The 15927-nt window shown below is 36.6% G+C and overlaps 1 pseudogene; it reads right to left on the bottom strand.

Moving 5' to 3' along the window:
* Positions 1–301: 301 nt before the first annotated feature.
* LOC116534978 lies at positions 302–1122 on the bottom strand (annotated as a pseudogene).
* Positions 1123–15927: the final 14805 nt, after the last annotated feature.

The raw sequence follows: 15927 nt of genomic DNA, 5'->3' as shown, positions 1-15927 counted from the left end.
CTTTTACAAATGTTCTGATGAATGATGCTTAAAATTATACCAGTGTTTAAAATATAATTTTAATAAAGTATATATAAAGTGTACATGAAAAGGGGAAGTATGAAATGAGGCAAAAGTCTTTTGACTTTCTTACAAATGATATCCTTATAAATCCCCAACTATCAGGGGATGAAATATTTTTCTAGAGAAAATAAAATGATTATAATTTTATTTCCTATGGTGCTTAATGCATAAGAGTCACTTGCAGATTCTGGTCTGCTGTCATCTGGCCCATCACTTTCCTTGTACCAGTCTTTCATAGATGCTCCCATCATGAAGCCATCACTTAGGATCGTCCAACCTGGGCCCTCTGCTGATTTCACTTCAGTCTGTTTGGCCTTTGGTTTCTTCTGCTTGAGGTAGTCTCATTTGTACTTTCATCCATTCCTCTCGAAACACTGATAAAATCTTTCTTGGAAACAGTTGATATCAACTTAGTTCGCTTTCTAATAGAGCTTCCAGCTTCTTTAACCTTCACATCAACGTTCTTTTGATGTTTCTGAACATCATTAAATAATTGCACCACACCCCTCCTTGCAATTCTTTGAAGATTTCTGTCTTCTTGTCTTGGACAACATCTGGCTTTACTCTGCACATCATTTCCCACTCCATCCTATTATCACGCTCTTTTATTGTCTCTTGTCTTTCTTGCTTTAACTTTTCTTTTTCCTTTTCCAGCTTCTTATTTTTGACCAGAATAGTAGATTTACTTTCAGGAGTTTTCTTCTTGAGGACTTTAGCCATGGCATCTGCCCAGCTCGCATTAATTCCAATATTTGATTCTGCGTCATCTTCATTTTCTTCATCACAGGACTCAGCATCACCCTCACTGTCAGCTTCTATTGCTTCCTCATCAGAATAAAAGTAGTCATATTCTGATCCACAGCTTCCTATTATAGATCCTCCTATTATAGAACCTTTGCTATGGGAAGCGTCTGTGCCCTCCTCTTCCACCACTGGCGTTACAGCTCTGGTTGCCATTTTCATCATCTTCTTTGGGGCCTTTTTCAGATTTTCCTCTGCACTCACACGTGAGTCCAGAAGGGCGGCTGCCATTTTTCCACACTGGAAGTGTTTTGGGCAATTAAAATTGTTATCCCTCCTTGCAGGGAAGAGTCTCACAGGTGGATGATCAAAGGTAGGTTTCTGGACAACAAAAGTAAACAAGCCTATTTACATAAATTGTCCTACATTTTCTTACACCTACTTCTCGCCCTCTGCCTCAGGGTAAGAGAACAGCTGCCTTCAGCTTATTCTGCCCTGAAGCTTTGCAGAACCTTCTAACCTTTCAAAAGGACTTCCTCTTCCCGATAGCTCTTTTACCACTCTAATCAACCCCCACACCACTTCAAGGAGAACTACAAACTACTGCTCAAGGAAATAAGAGAGAATGCAAACAATAGAGAAACTTTCCATGCTCATGGATAGGAAGGATTAATATGGTAAAAATGGCCATACCACTCAAAGTAGTTTAGAGATTCAATGCTATCCCCATCAAGCTACCATTGACTTTTTCACATAATTAGAAAAATATACTTTAAATTGTATATGTAACAACAACAACAAAAAAAGAGCTCACATAGCCAAGAAAATCTTAAGCAAAAAGAACAAAGCTGGAGGCATCATGCTACCTGACTTCAAACTATACTACAAGGCTACAGTAAAAATACAGTATGGTACCAGTACCAAAACAGATATATAGACTAGTGGAATGGAACAGAGGCCTCAGTAATAACACCACACATCTATAACCATTTGATCTTTGACCAACCCGACAAAAACAAGCAACTGGGAAAGGATTCCCTATTTGCTAAATGGTGTTGAGTAAGCTGGCTAGCCATGTGCAGAAAACTGAAACTTGACCCATTCTTTACACTTTATAAAAAAATTAACTCAAGATGGATGAATGACTTAAAGATAAAAATTAAAATCATGAAAACCCTAGAAGAAAACCTAGGCAATACCATTCAGGACATAGGTGTGGGTAAATACTTCATAACTAAAACACCAAAAGCAATGGCAACAAAAGCCAAAACTGACAAATGAGATCTAATTAAACTAAAGAGCTTCTGCACAGCAAAATAAACTACCATCAGAGTGAACAGACAACCTACAGAATGAGAGAAAATTTTTTCAATATATCCATCTGACAAAAGGCTAATATCCAGAATCTATAAAGAACTAAACAAATTTATAAAAAAACCCATAAAACTACATCAAAAAGTGGGTAAAGGATGTGAACAGACAGTTCTCAAAAGAAGACATTTATGCACCCAACAAACATATGAAAAAAAGCTCATCATCACTGGTCGTTAGAGAAATGTGAATCAAAACCACGATGAGATACCATCTCACATCATTTAGAATGACAATCATTAAAAAGTCAGGAAACAACAAATGCTGGAGAGAATGTGGAGAAATAAGAACACTTTTACACTGTTGGCAAGAGTATAAATTAGTTCAACCATTGTGGAAGATAGTGTGGCAATTCCTCAAGGATCTAGAACCATAAATAATATTAGACCCAGAAATTCCATCATTGGATATATATCCAAGGGATTATAAATTATTCTACTCTAAAGACACATGCATCCGTATGTTTATTGCAGCACTGTTCACAATTGCAAAAACTTGGAACCAACTCAAATGCCCATCAATGATAAATTGTATAAAGAAAATGTGGCACATATACACTGTGGAATTCTATGCAGCCATAAAAAGGATGAGTTTATGTTCTTTGCAAAGACATTGGTGAAGCTGGTAACCACCATTCTCAGCAAACTAACACAAGAACAGAAAACCAAACACCCCATGTTCTCACTCATAAGCGGGAGTTGAAAAATAAGAACACATGGGCACGGGGAGAGGAAAATCACACACCAGGGTTTATTAGGGGTGAATGCCTATGGGAGGGATGACATTAGGAGAAATACCTAATGTAGGTGATGGGTGATGGGTGCAGCACACTACCATGGCACATGTATACCTATGTAATAAACCTGCACATTCTGCACACATACCTCAGAATGTAAAGTATAATAATAAGAAACAAACAATTGATAACAAAAGAGAAAGACAATAGAGATAAATTATATAAAAACCTCTGGGATGTGGCAAAAGCAATATTAACAGAAAAGTTTATAGCATTAAATGCCTACAGTCAGAAGATAGAAAAATCTCAAATTAACCATTTAACATTGCACCTAAAACAACTGGAAAAACAAGAACAAGCATTCCAAAGCTAAAATAAATAAATAAATAATATAGAAAAAGGAAAGAAATAACTAAAATCATGGCAGCAGGGCAGAATGAAAGGAAATTGAGAAAAAAAAATGCCATGGATCAATGAAACAAAAAGTTGATTAACTGAAAGGATAAAGTCAATCAACAGACTACTAACTAAATGCACAAAGTAAAAAATTAGAGATCAAAAGAAGGACAATCAGAAATGAGAAAGCTAGCATCAGAACCTATCTCACAGAAATACAAATGGTTCTCAGAGAATATTATGAACAACTCTACACACACCAACTAGAAAATTCAGAAGAAGTGAATAAATTTCTGGTAAAACACAATCTCCCAAAATTGAATCAGAAAAAAATTGAAACTCTGAACAGACCAATAACAATTTCCAGGCTAGAATCAATAATGAAAATACCTGCCACCCAAAACCAGCCCAAGACCAGATGGATTTACAGCTAAATTATGAAAGATATACAAGGAAGAACTGGTACCATTCCTACTGAAACTATTCCCCAAAATTAAAGAGAAAATATTTCTCCCTAACTCATTCTACAGAACCAGTATTATTCTGATACCAAAATCTGGCAAAGACACAACAACAACAAGAACAAACTAGAGGTCAATACCCTTGATAAACACAGAGACAAAATTCCTCAACAAAATACTAGGAAATCAAATTTAGCAGCACAACAAAAAGTTAATTGCTCACAAGCAAGTGATCTCTATTTCTGGGGGGCAAGTTTGTTTCAACATACACAATTCAATAAATCTGATTTAACCATATAAACAGAATTTTTTAAAAAGAAAAAACCCATGTGATCATCTCCATAGATGCAGAAAAGAGCTTTCAATAAAATCCAGTATCCTTTCATGATAAAAGCACTCAACAAACTAGGCAGTGAAGGAACATACCTCAAAACATGAAGAGCTATCTATAACAAACACACAGGCAACATAATACTGAACAGGCAAAAGCTGGAAGTATCCTCTTTAAGAACTGGAAAAAGACAAAGGTGTACACTATCACCACTCCTGTTCAGCAGAGTACTGGAAGTGTTAGCAGAGCAATTTGACAAGAGAAAGAAATAAAAAGCATCCAAATATGAAAAGAAAAAGTCATACTCTCTGTTTGCTGATAATATGAGTCTATAGCTAGAAAGTCCAAAAGACTCCTGAAAGATTCATAGTCCTGATAAACAAGTTCAGTAAAGTTTCAGGATACAAAATCAACACACAGAAATTAGTAGCATTTATCTACACCAATAATATTTAAACTGAGGGCAAAATGAAATGTGCAATTTCATTTATAATAGCCACACAAAAAAAGAAAAATGTCTAGAAATAGATCTAGCTAACAAGGTAAGAGATCTCTACAAAAAATAAAAAAAAACATTTAAAGAAATCACAGATAACATAAACAAATGAAAATAAAAGCAAAGACACAGGATCAAACCAGCTGCCTATCAACAGTGGATCTGATGAAAAAAAGTTTGGTACATATGCATTGTGGAATATTATGCAGCCATAATACAGAACAAAATCATGTTTTTGCAACAATATGAATGCAGCTTGAGGGCATTATCTTAAGCAAAGTAACAGAAAAACAGAAAAAACAAATACTGCATGTTCTCTCTTATAAGTGGGAGCTAAACATTGGAGATACATAAACATGAAGATAAGAACAACAGACACTGGGTACTCAAAAAGGGAGGAGGGAATGAGGACTCAAGGGCTTCCTATTGGGTACTATGTTTACTATTTGGGTGATAAAAGCAATAGAAGTCTAAACCTCAGATTCACACAATATACCCTTATAACAAACCTGCACATGTACCCTCTGAATCTAAAATATAATTAAAAAGGAAGCACAGATAAAGAAAAGTTGTAACTAGAGATAATAAGATATGTATAAGGAACAACGTGTCTAGCATAGTGTATCATTCCATTTGCCTTTCTATAAAGGAATATCTAAGATTCTGTAATTTATAAAGAAAAGAGGCTTATTTTGACTCACAATTCTGCAGCCTATACAGAAATTGTGATGTTGGCAACTGCTTCTGGTGAGATCCTTCAGGAAGTTTACAATCCTGGTTGAAGGTGAAACAGGGAGCAGGCACATCACATGGCAAGAGCAAGAAAGAGAGAGAAGGAGGAGCTATCAGGATGTTTTTAAAAACCAGATCTCATGTGAACTCATAGCATGAGAACTCACTCATTACCACAAGGAAAGTACCAAGCCACTCATGAGGGATTCTCCCCCACGATCGAAACACATCCCGCTAGGCCCACTTCCAACACTGGAGGTCTCATTTTAACATGAGATTCAGAGTAGACAAACACCCAACCCGTATCACATAGGTATAAATAGATTCCCCAAAAATGGTGAGAGTGAAAAAGGAGAAGGAGCATTACCTGAAGAAGTAATGGCTAAGAATTTTGTAATACCTCTAAAAGACATAAAACTACTGTTTCAAGGAGTGATCCCAATTTCAACAACAACTAATGCTGTGGAAAAAATTGATAAAAAACAAAGAGCAAAAATAGGTGGCTGGCAAGATGGCCAAATAGGAACAGTTCCGATCTGCAGCTCCCACTAAGATCAACACAGAAGACGAGTGATTTCTGCATTTCCAACTGAGGTACCTGGCTCATCTCATTGGGACTGGTTAAGCAGTGGTTACAGACTACAGAAGGTAAGCTGAAGCAGTGGTGGAGGGGGGCATTGCCTCACCTGGAAGTGCAAGGGGTCAGAGAACTCCCTCCCCTAGCTAAGGGAAGCTGTGAGGGACTGTGCTGAGAGAAATGGTGCATTCTGGCCCAGATACTACACTTCTCCCACAGTCTTTGCAACCTGCAGACCAGGAGATTTCCTCAGTTGCCTATACAACCAAGGCCCTGGGTTTCAAGCACAAAACTGGGCAGCTGTTTGGGCAGAAATGGAGCTATCTGCAGGAGTTTTTTTTTCATACCCCAGTGGCACCTAAAATGCCAAAGAGACAGAACTGTTTACTCTCTTGGAAAGGGAGCTGAAGCCAGGGAGACAAGTAGTCTCGCTCAGCAGATCCCACCCCACAGAGCCAAGCAAGCTAAGATCCACTGTCTTGAAGTTCTTGCTGCCAGCACAGCAGTCTGGAGTCAACCTGGGATGCTTGAGTTGGTGGAGAGAAGGGCATCCATCATTACTGAGGCTCGAGTAGGCGGTTTTCCCCTCACAGTATAAACAAAGCTGCTGGAAAGTTCCAACTGGATGGAGCAAACTACAGCTCAGCAAAGCCTCTGTTGCCAGACTGCCTCTCAAAATTACTCCTCTCTGGGCAGGGCATCTCTGAAAGAAAGGCAGCAGCCCCAGTTAGGGGCTTATAAATAAAACTCCCATCTCTCTGGAACAGAGCACCTGGGGGATGGGGCAGCTGTGGGCACAAATTCAGCAGACTTAAATGTTACTGCCTGCCAGCTCTGAAGAGAGCAGCGGATTTTGCAGCACGATGTTCAAGCTGATTAAGGGACAGACTGCCTCCTCAAGTGGGTTCCTGACCCCCATGCATCCTGACTGAAAGACACCTCCCATCAGGGGTCAACAGACACCTCATACAGGAGAGCTCCAACTGGCATCTGGGGGGCGGGGTGCATCTCTGGGCAAAGCTTCCAGAGAAAGAAACAGGCAGCAGTATTTGCTGTTCTGCAGTCTTCACTGGTGATACTTAGGCAAACAGGGTCTAGAGTTTACCTCCAGCAAATTCCAGCAGACCTGTAGCAGAGGGGATTGTCTGTTAGAAGGAAAAGTAACAAACAGAAGGGAATAGCATCAACATCAAGAAAAAAAGACATCCACACAAAAACCTCATCTAAAGGTTACCAACATCAAAGACCAAAGGTATATACAACTACAAAGATGAGGAAAAGCCAGCACAAAAGGACTGAAATTTAAAAAACAAACAAACAGAATACCTCTTCTTCTCCAAAGGATCACAACTCCTCTCCAACAAGTGTGCAAAACTGCATGGAGAATGAATTTGACAAATTGACAGAAGTGACTTCAGAAGGTGGGTAATAACAAACCCTTTCGAACTAAAAGAGTATGTTCTAACCCAATGCAAGGAAGTTAAGAACTTTGAAAAAAGGTTAGAGGAATTGCTAACTGGAATAACCTGTTTAGAGAATAACATAAATGACCTGACGGAGCTGAAAAACACAGCAAGAGAACTTGGTGAAACATACACAAGTATGAATAGCTGAATCGATCAAGCAAAAGAAAGGATATCAGAAATTGTAGATCAACTTAATGAAACAAAGTGTGAAAACAAGATTAGAGTAGAAAGAATGAAAAGAAACGAAGACTCCAGGAGAGCCTCCCCAACCTAGCAAGACAGGCAAACATTCAAATTTAGGAAATACAGAGAACACCACAAAGATATTCCTTGAGAATAACAACCCCCAAACAAATAATTGTCAGATGCATCAAGTTTGAAATGAAAAAAAAAAAAAAAAAAAAAAAAAAAAAAAGTTAAGGGCAGCCAGAGAAAGGTTGGGTTACCCACAAAGGGAAGGCCATCAGACTACCAGCGGATATCTCTGCAAAAACCTTACAAGCCAGAAGAGAGTTGGGGCCAATATTCAGCATTCTGAAAAAAAAATAATTTTAAATCCAGAATTTTATATCCAGTCAAACAAGCTTCATATACGAGGGATAAATATTATCCTTTACAGACAAGCAAATGCTGAGAGATTTTGTCACCACCAGGCCTGACTTATAAGAGCTGCAGTAGTGCTGTATTCAGGAGACCAATCTCACATGCAAAAACACTCATAGGCTCAAAATAAAGGCATGGAGGAATATGTACCAAATGAATGGAAAGCAAAAAAAAAAAAAAAAAAAAAAAAAGACTTTAAACCAACAAAGATCAAAAGAGACAAAAAAAAAAAAAAAAACTACGTGATGGTAAAAGGGTCAATGCAACAAGAAGACCTAACTATCCTAAATGTATATGCTCCCAGTACAGGAGAGACCAGATTCATAAAGCAAGTTTTTAGAGACCTACAAAGAGATGTAGACTCCCACACAATAGTGGGAGGCTGTCAATATTAGACAGATCAATGAGACAGAAAATTAACAAGGATATTCAGGACTTGAACTCAGCTATGGACCCAGCAGATCTAATAGATATCTACGAACTCTCTAACCCAAATCAATGGAATATACATTCTTATCAGGACCATATCACTCTTATTCTAAAATTGACCACATAATTGGAAGTAAAACACTCCTCAGCAAATGCAAAAGAATAGAAACCATAAGTCTCTTAGACCACAATTCAATCAAATTAGAACTTGGGATTAAATAACTCACTCAGAATTGCGCGACTACCTAGAAACTGAACAACCTGGTTCTGAATGACTACTGGGTGAATAATAAAATTAAGGCAGAAGTAAAGAAGTTTTTTGAAACCAATGAGAAAAAAGAGACCATGTACCAGAATCTCAGAGACACAGCTTTCACAGCGTTAAGAAGAAAAATTATAACACTGAGTACCCACAGGAGAAAGTGGGAAAGATCTAAAATTGACACCCTAACATCACAATTAAAAGCACTAGAGAAGCAAGAGCAAACAAATTCAAAAGCTAGCAAAAGACTATAAATAACTAAAATTTAGCACTGAACTGAAGGAGATAGAGAAACAAAAAACACTTCAAAAAAAAAAAAATCAATGAATCCATGAGGCGGTTTTGTGAAAAGATTAACAAAATAGATAGACCACTAGCCAGACAAATAAAGAAAAAAAGAGAGAAGAATAAAAGACACAATAAAAAATTATAAGAGGGATATCACCACTGATCCCACAGAAATACAAACTACCTGACAAGAATACTATAAACACCTCTACATAAGTAAACTAGAAAATCTGGAAGAAATGGATAAATTCATGGACACATATACTTTCCAAAGACTAAATCAGAAAGAAGTCGAATTATTGAGTTGACCAATAACAAGTTCTGAATTTGAGGCAGTAATTATTAGTCGAGCAATCAAAAAAAAAAAAAAAAAAAAGCCCAGGAACAGATGGATTCACATCCGAATTCTATCAGGGGTATAAAGTGGAGCCGATACTATTCTATATGAAACTATTCCAAAGAGGGAATTCTTTCTAACTCATTTTATAAGACAAGCATCATTCTGATACTAAAACCTGGAGGGACACAATAAAAAAAAATCAGGTCGATAACCCTGATGAACATCAATGCAAAATTTCTCAATAGAATACTGGCAAATTGAATCCAGCAGCTCATCAAAAAGCTTATCCACCAAGATCAAGTGGGCTTCATCCCTGGGATGCAAGTCTGATTCAAGATATGCAAATCAATAAACGTAGTCCATCACATAAATAACCAATTACAAAAATCACATGATTATCTTAATAGATGCAGAAAAGGCCTTTAATAAAATTCAACACCACTTCATGGTAAAGTTCTCAACAAACTAGGTACTGATAGAACATATCTCAAAATAATCAAAGTTCTTTATGACAAACCCACAGCCATTATTATAGTAAATGGACAAAAACTGGAAACATCTTGGAAAACTGGCACAAGACCAGGATACCCAATCTCACCACTCTTACTCAACATAGTATAGGGAGTTCTGGCCAGGGCAATCAGGCAAGAGAAAGAAATAAAGTTTATTCAAATAGAAAGAAGTCAAATTGTCTCTGTTTGGAGATGACATAATTGTATATTTAGAAAATCCCATTGTCTCAGCCCAAAACTTCTTAAGCTGGTAAGTATTTTCAGCAAAGTTCTAGGATACAAAGTCAATGTGTAAAAGTCACAAGCGTTCCTATACACTAATAATAGAGAGCCAAATCATGAATCAACTCCCATTTACAATTGCTACAAAAATTGTAAAATACTTAAAAATACAACTTATAAGGGATGTGAAGGATCTCTTCAAGGAGAACTAGAAACCACTGCTCAAGGAAATAAAAGAGGACACAAATAAATGGACAAACATTCCATGCTCAGGGATAGGAAGAATCAATATTGTGAAAATGGCCATACTTCCCAAAGTAATTTATAGATTCAGTGCTGTCCTTATCAAGCTACCATTGACTTTTTCCAGAGAATTAGAAAAAAACTATTTTAAATTTCATATGGAATCAAATAAGAGCCTGTATAACCAAGACAATCCTAAGTAAAAAGAACAAAGCTGGAGGCATCACACTACCTGACTTCAAACTGTACTACAAAGCTAAAGGAAACAAAAACATCATGGTACTGGTACCAAAACAGATACATAAACCAATGGGAGAGAACAGAGGCCTCAGAAATAACACCACACACCTACAACCACCTGATCTTTGACAAAACTGACAAAAACAAGCAGTGGGGGAGGATTATCTATTTAATAAATGCCATAGGGAAAACTGACTAGCCATATGCAGAAAACTGAAACTAGACGTTTTTCTTACACCTGATGCAAAAATTAACTCAAGATGGGTTAAAGACTTAAACATAAGACCTAAAACTACAAAAAACCCAGAAGAAAACCTATGTAATGCCATTTAGGACATAGGCAGGGGCAAAGACTTCATGACTAAAACACCAAAAGCAATGGCAACAAAAGCTAAAATTGACAAATGGGATCTAATTAAACTAAAGAGCAAGATAAACTATCATCAGATTGAACAGAAAACCCACAGAATGGGAGCAAATTTTTGCAATCTATTCACCTTGCAAAAGACTAATATCCAGAATCTACAAAGAACTTAAACAAATTCACAAGAAAAAAACCAAACAACTTCATCAAAAAGTGGGCAAAGGATATGATCAGACACTTTTCAAAAGGCGAAATTTATTCCACCAACAAACATATTAAAAAAAGCTCATCATCACTGGTCATTAGGGTAACACAAATCAAAACCACAATGTATACCATCTCACACCAGTTAGAATGGTGATTATTAAAAAGTCAGGAAACAACACATGCTGGAGAGGATGTGGAGGCATAGGAACACTTACACTGGTGTTGGGAGTGTAAATTAATTCAACCATTGTGCAAGGTAGTGTGGTGATATCTCAGGCATGTAGAACCAGAAATACCATCTGACCCAACAATCCCATCTCTGGATATATACCCAAAAAATTATAAATTATTCTACTATAAAGGCACAATCACATATACATTTATTTCAGCACTGTTCACAATAGCGAAGACTTGAAACCAATCCAAATGCCCATCAATAATAGAATGGATAAAGAAAATGTGGCACATATACACCATGGAATGCGATGCAGCCATAAGAAACGATGAGTTTATATCCCTTGTGGGGACATGGATGAAGCTGGAAACCATCATTCTCAGCAAACTAACACGGAAACAGAAAACCAAACACTGCATGTTCTCAATCATAAGTGGGGGTTGAACAATGAGAACAAATGGACACAGAGAGGGGAACATCATACACTGGGGCCTGTCAGGTGTAGGGGTGTGGGAGTGGGATAGTATGAGGAGAAATACCTAATGTAGAAGACAGGTTGATGGGTGTAGCAAGCCACCATGAAACATGTATACCTATGTAACAAACCTACACGTTCTGCACATGTACCCCCGATTTTATTTATAATAATAATAATTTGAAGAGTTAAAAAAAACCTCAAAGAACAAATCTAGAATACAGCTAGAGGAAAAAAGTCATGTGACCTTCAAAGTTGTAACAAAAATATTCTAGCTGATTACTTACTAGAAATTAAAGCCAGCAGAAAAAAATAGAATGTTTTCTTAAAATGTTAAAAGAAAATGACTGCCAACTTAGAGTTCTATTCCCAGAAGAACTCTTCTTCAACTGTGAAAGACGAATAAATACACTCTCAGTTTAAAAAAAAATCACAGAAAATTGTCAGCAGGTTTTACTAAAAATATATTGAAGTAAGCCTTTCATGCAACAGGAAAATATGACAGAGGAAAGTACAGCACTGTATCAAGAGCAACGTAAAAGATAAATATTAGGGTTAATCTAGATTAAAATTTTCGGTGTAAAAAATAATATTTTGCGAAGTTTAAAATATATGTACAACCACAATACACAAAAAGGACAAAAGTCAAGAAAAGGTCAATGAACAGTAAGTATTCTGCAGTTCTTATGTTGTACAGAAAATTTTAAAAAGATTGATTTATATTAGAATCTAAGAAGTGGAAAAAACATTGCATTATCTAGGATAATGACTAAGAGTAGTAAAAAAGTAAATTTATAACTAACAAAATATGAAAAGGAAAAATGAAATAATGAATGTTACTTGATTCATTCAAAATAAGTAAAGAAAGGAAAAAAAATTGGCAAATAATAAGTGTTACAAAGGGTAATATGGTGTATTAAAACACGAATCTATTGGTAATTATAGTAAGCGTAAATTAAATAACCCACTTAGACAAAAATTTTTATACTGTATTAAAAATTGAGTAACTAAATACAGCTTAAAGTAGGTATACTTTGAATAGACAGAAATATTGAAAGGAAAGTTAAAATTGATAGCAATACAGAAAGAAAAAGGACAAATCCACAATAATAGAGGAAAATGTTAAAACACCTCTTTTAGTAATTTGTAGAGCAGACTATAGTAAGGAGAATTAGTAAGGAGATTACAGATTTAAACAGAAGATTGGCAAACAGGTATAGAATGCTGTACATCCAAGCTGAAGTATAATTATTTCCAAGTGTAAGTAAAACTGTTACTAAAATTGACACTACGCAGGGCCATAAAGCAAGTCTCAACAAATTCAGAGTTAAAAGTCATATAGAATATATTCTCTGATCATAGTTTCTTTAGTTTTGAAGGAATTTAAAATGTTTACCCCAAAATATATTTATTGGCATATTTTGAAATGACTGCTGCAGAGACAGCAAACAGAAGTGGTCTTGCAAAGGTGACTTTTGTGGAAAATAGTTTGTATCTGCAGAGAATTTCCATTAATGTAGCCAGGTCTTTTCTATTCCTTTCCTAGATCTAGAAAAGACTGAGAGTCTGACAACTTTAAAAGTCTAAAAGAAAAAGTACCATTTATTTTTTCTGAAGGATGCTTCATCTACCAAATGAGACTACTTTTGCTAGCCAAATTTCTTCCTTTCTTCATATAACCTGACTTGTCACTAAAACCTATTTTGGGGCACATTCTGAGCCCACATTGTTTCTATAATCTCAGGATGGAATAATATAAACCTCGAGATATATTATTGAGTTCGGTCTTTATTCTGAAGGCTCCTGTGTATGCACATTGGATACATTTGTATGCTTTTTCTCTTACTCGTCAATCTGGCTTCTGTAAGCAATTTTTAGCAAACTTTAAGTGGCCACAGCTTAAAATCAATAACAAAAAGATAAATATAAAATTCCAAAACTGCCTGAAAATTGTATAACACGCGTCTTTTTTTTCTTTTGGATTTAATGAAACTACATTTTATTTATGTATTTTTAATTTTTTAAAAAGCGTTTATGTTTGGGTTTAATGTTCAGGTTTCTTACCTAGGCAAACTTGTGTCATAGGGGTTTGTCGTACAGATTATTTCATCACCCAGGCGCTAAGCCTTGCACATGAAGGGATTTTGAATTTTATTTAAGGCATTTTTCCATCTATTGAGATAATCATGTGCTTTTTGTTTTTAGTTTTCTTTATGAGATGAATCACACTTACTGATTTGTGTGTATTGCACTAAACTTGCATCCCAGGGATGAAGCCTACTTGATTTTGGTGGATAAGCTTTTTGATGTGTTGCTGGACTCAGTTTGCCAGTATTTTGTAGAGAATTTTTGCAATGATGCTAATCAAGGATATTGGCCTGAAGCTTTTGTTGTTGTTGTATCTCTGCCAGGTTTTGGTATCAGAATGATGCTGGTCTCACAGAATGAGTGAGGGAGGAGTTCACCCTCTTTTTCTTTTGAAATAGTTTCAGTTATTTCAAATGGTACTAGCTCTTCTTTGCACATATGATATAATACATCTGTGAATCTGTCTGGTTCTGTCTTTTTTTGTTTGTTTGTTTGTTTGGCAGGCTATTTATTTCTGATTAAATTTTAGTGCTTATTATTGGTCTGTTTAGGAATTTAATTTCTTCCTGGTTCAGTCTTGGGAGGGTTTATGTGTCCAGGAACTTATTTATTTCTTTGAGATTTTCTAGTTTATGTGCATAAAAGTGTTCATAATATTCTCTGATGGTTGTATTTCTGTGAGGTGAGTGGTAATATCCGTCTTGTCATTTCTAGTAGAATGGTTACTGTAGTGAAGTAAATTAATGTATCTAGCATCTCACATAACTACTTTGTTTGAAAAGAGCAGTTAAAATCGACTTAACGAAAATCCCAACTATGATATAAATTTTTTAACCTTAATTTTATGTTCAGGGGCACATGTGAAGGTTTACTATATAGGTAAATCATGTGCCACAGGGTTTTGTATACAGATTATTTTATCATTCAGGTAATAAGGATAGTACCTGATAGGTAGTATTTTTGTAACTGCCAGATGGGTTTACCTTGCCTGCTGCCTAGACAGAGTTAATTTATCAAGATAAATGAATTGCAGTAGAGAAAAAGTAATTCACACAGAGCTGGCTGTTGGGGGAGACAAGAGTTTTATTATTACTCAAATCAGTGTCCCTGAGAATTCAGAATTTTTTTTGGGGGGGGGACAGAGTCTTGCTCTGTCACCAGTCTGGAGTGCAGTGGCACAATCTCAGCTGAGTGCAGTGGCATAATCTCAGCTCAGTGCAACCTCTGACTCCCTGGTTCAAGTGATTCTTCTGTGTCAGCCTCCCTAGTAGCTGGGATTACAGGCACATGCCACCACGCCCAGGTAATTTTTGTATTTTGGTAGAGACAGGATTTCACCATTTTGACCAGGATTGTCTTGATATCCTGACCTTGTGATTTGCATGCCTTGGCCTCCCAAAGTGCTGGGATTACAGATGTGAGCCACTGCGCCCAGCCCAGAAATTGGGGTTTTTAAGGATAATTTGGTGGGTAGGGGGCCAGTGAGTTGGAAGTTCTGATTGGTCAGATTGGAGATAAAATCATAGTGAGCCGAAGCTTTCCTCTTATGCTGAGTCAGTTCCTGGGTGTGGACACAAGATAAAATGAGCTAGTTTATCAATCTGGGTGGTGCCAGCTGATCCCCCATACAATTCAGGGTCTGCAAAATATCTCAAGCACTGATTTTAGGTTTTGCAGTGATGCTATACCCAGGAGCAATTTGGGCAGTTTTAACATTTTGCAGCCTACAGCTGCATAGCTCTTAAACCATAATTGCTAATCTTGTGGCTAGTTAGTCCTGCAAAAGCACTCTAATCTCCAGGCAGGAAAGGGGTTTGTTTTGAGAAAGGGCTGTCATTATCTTTGTTTCAAAGCTAAATAATAAATTAAGTTTCTCCCAAAGTTAGTTCAGCCTACACCTAGGAATGAACAGGGACAGCTTAGAGCTAGAAGCAAGATGGATTCAGTTAGGTTAGGTCTCTTTCACTGTAATAATTTTATCAGTTATAACTTTTTCAAAGGTGATTTTATTTTTACTCTCACCCTTCTGCCCCCTTCCACCCTTGAGTTTCTCCTGATGTCTTTTGTTCCATTCTTTGTGTCAGTGTGTACTCAATATTTAGCTCTCAC

Source organism: Sapajus apella, unplaced genomic scaffold (genome assembly GCF_009761245.1).
Source record: "Sapajus apella isolate SASKATOON/1434 unplaced genomic scaffold, GSC_monkey_1.0 scaffold91, whole genome shotgun sequence".
NCBI lineage: Eukaryota > Metazoa > Chordata > Mammalia > Primates > Cebidae > Sapajus > Sapajus apella.
This window is presented reverse-complemented; position numbering and strand designations above follow the sequence as displayed.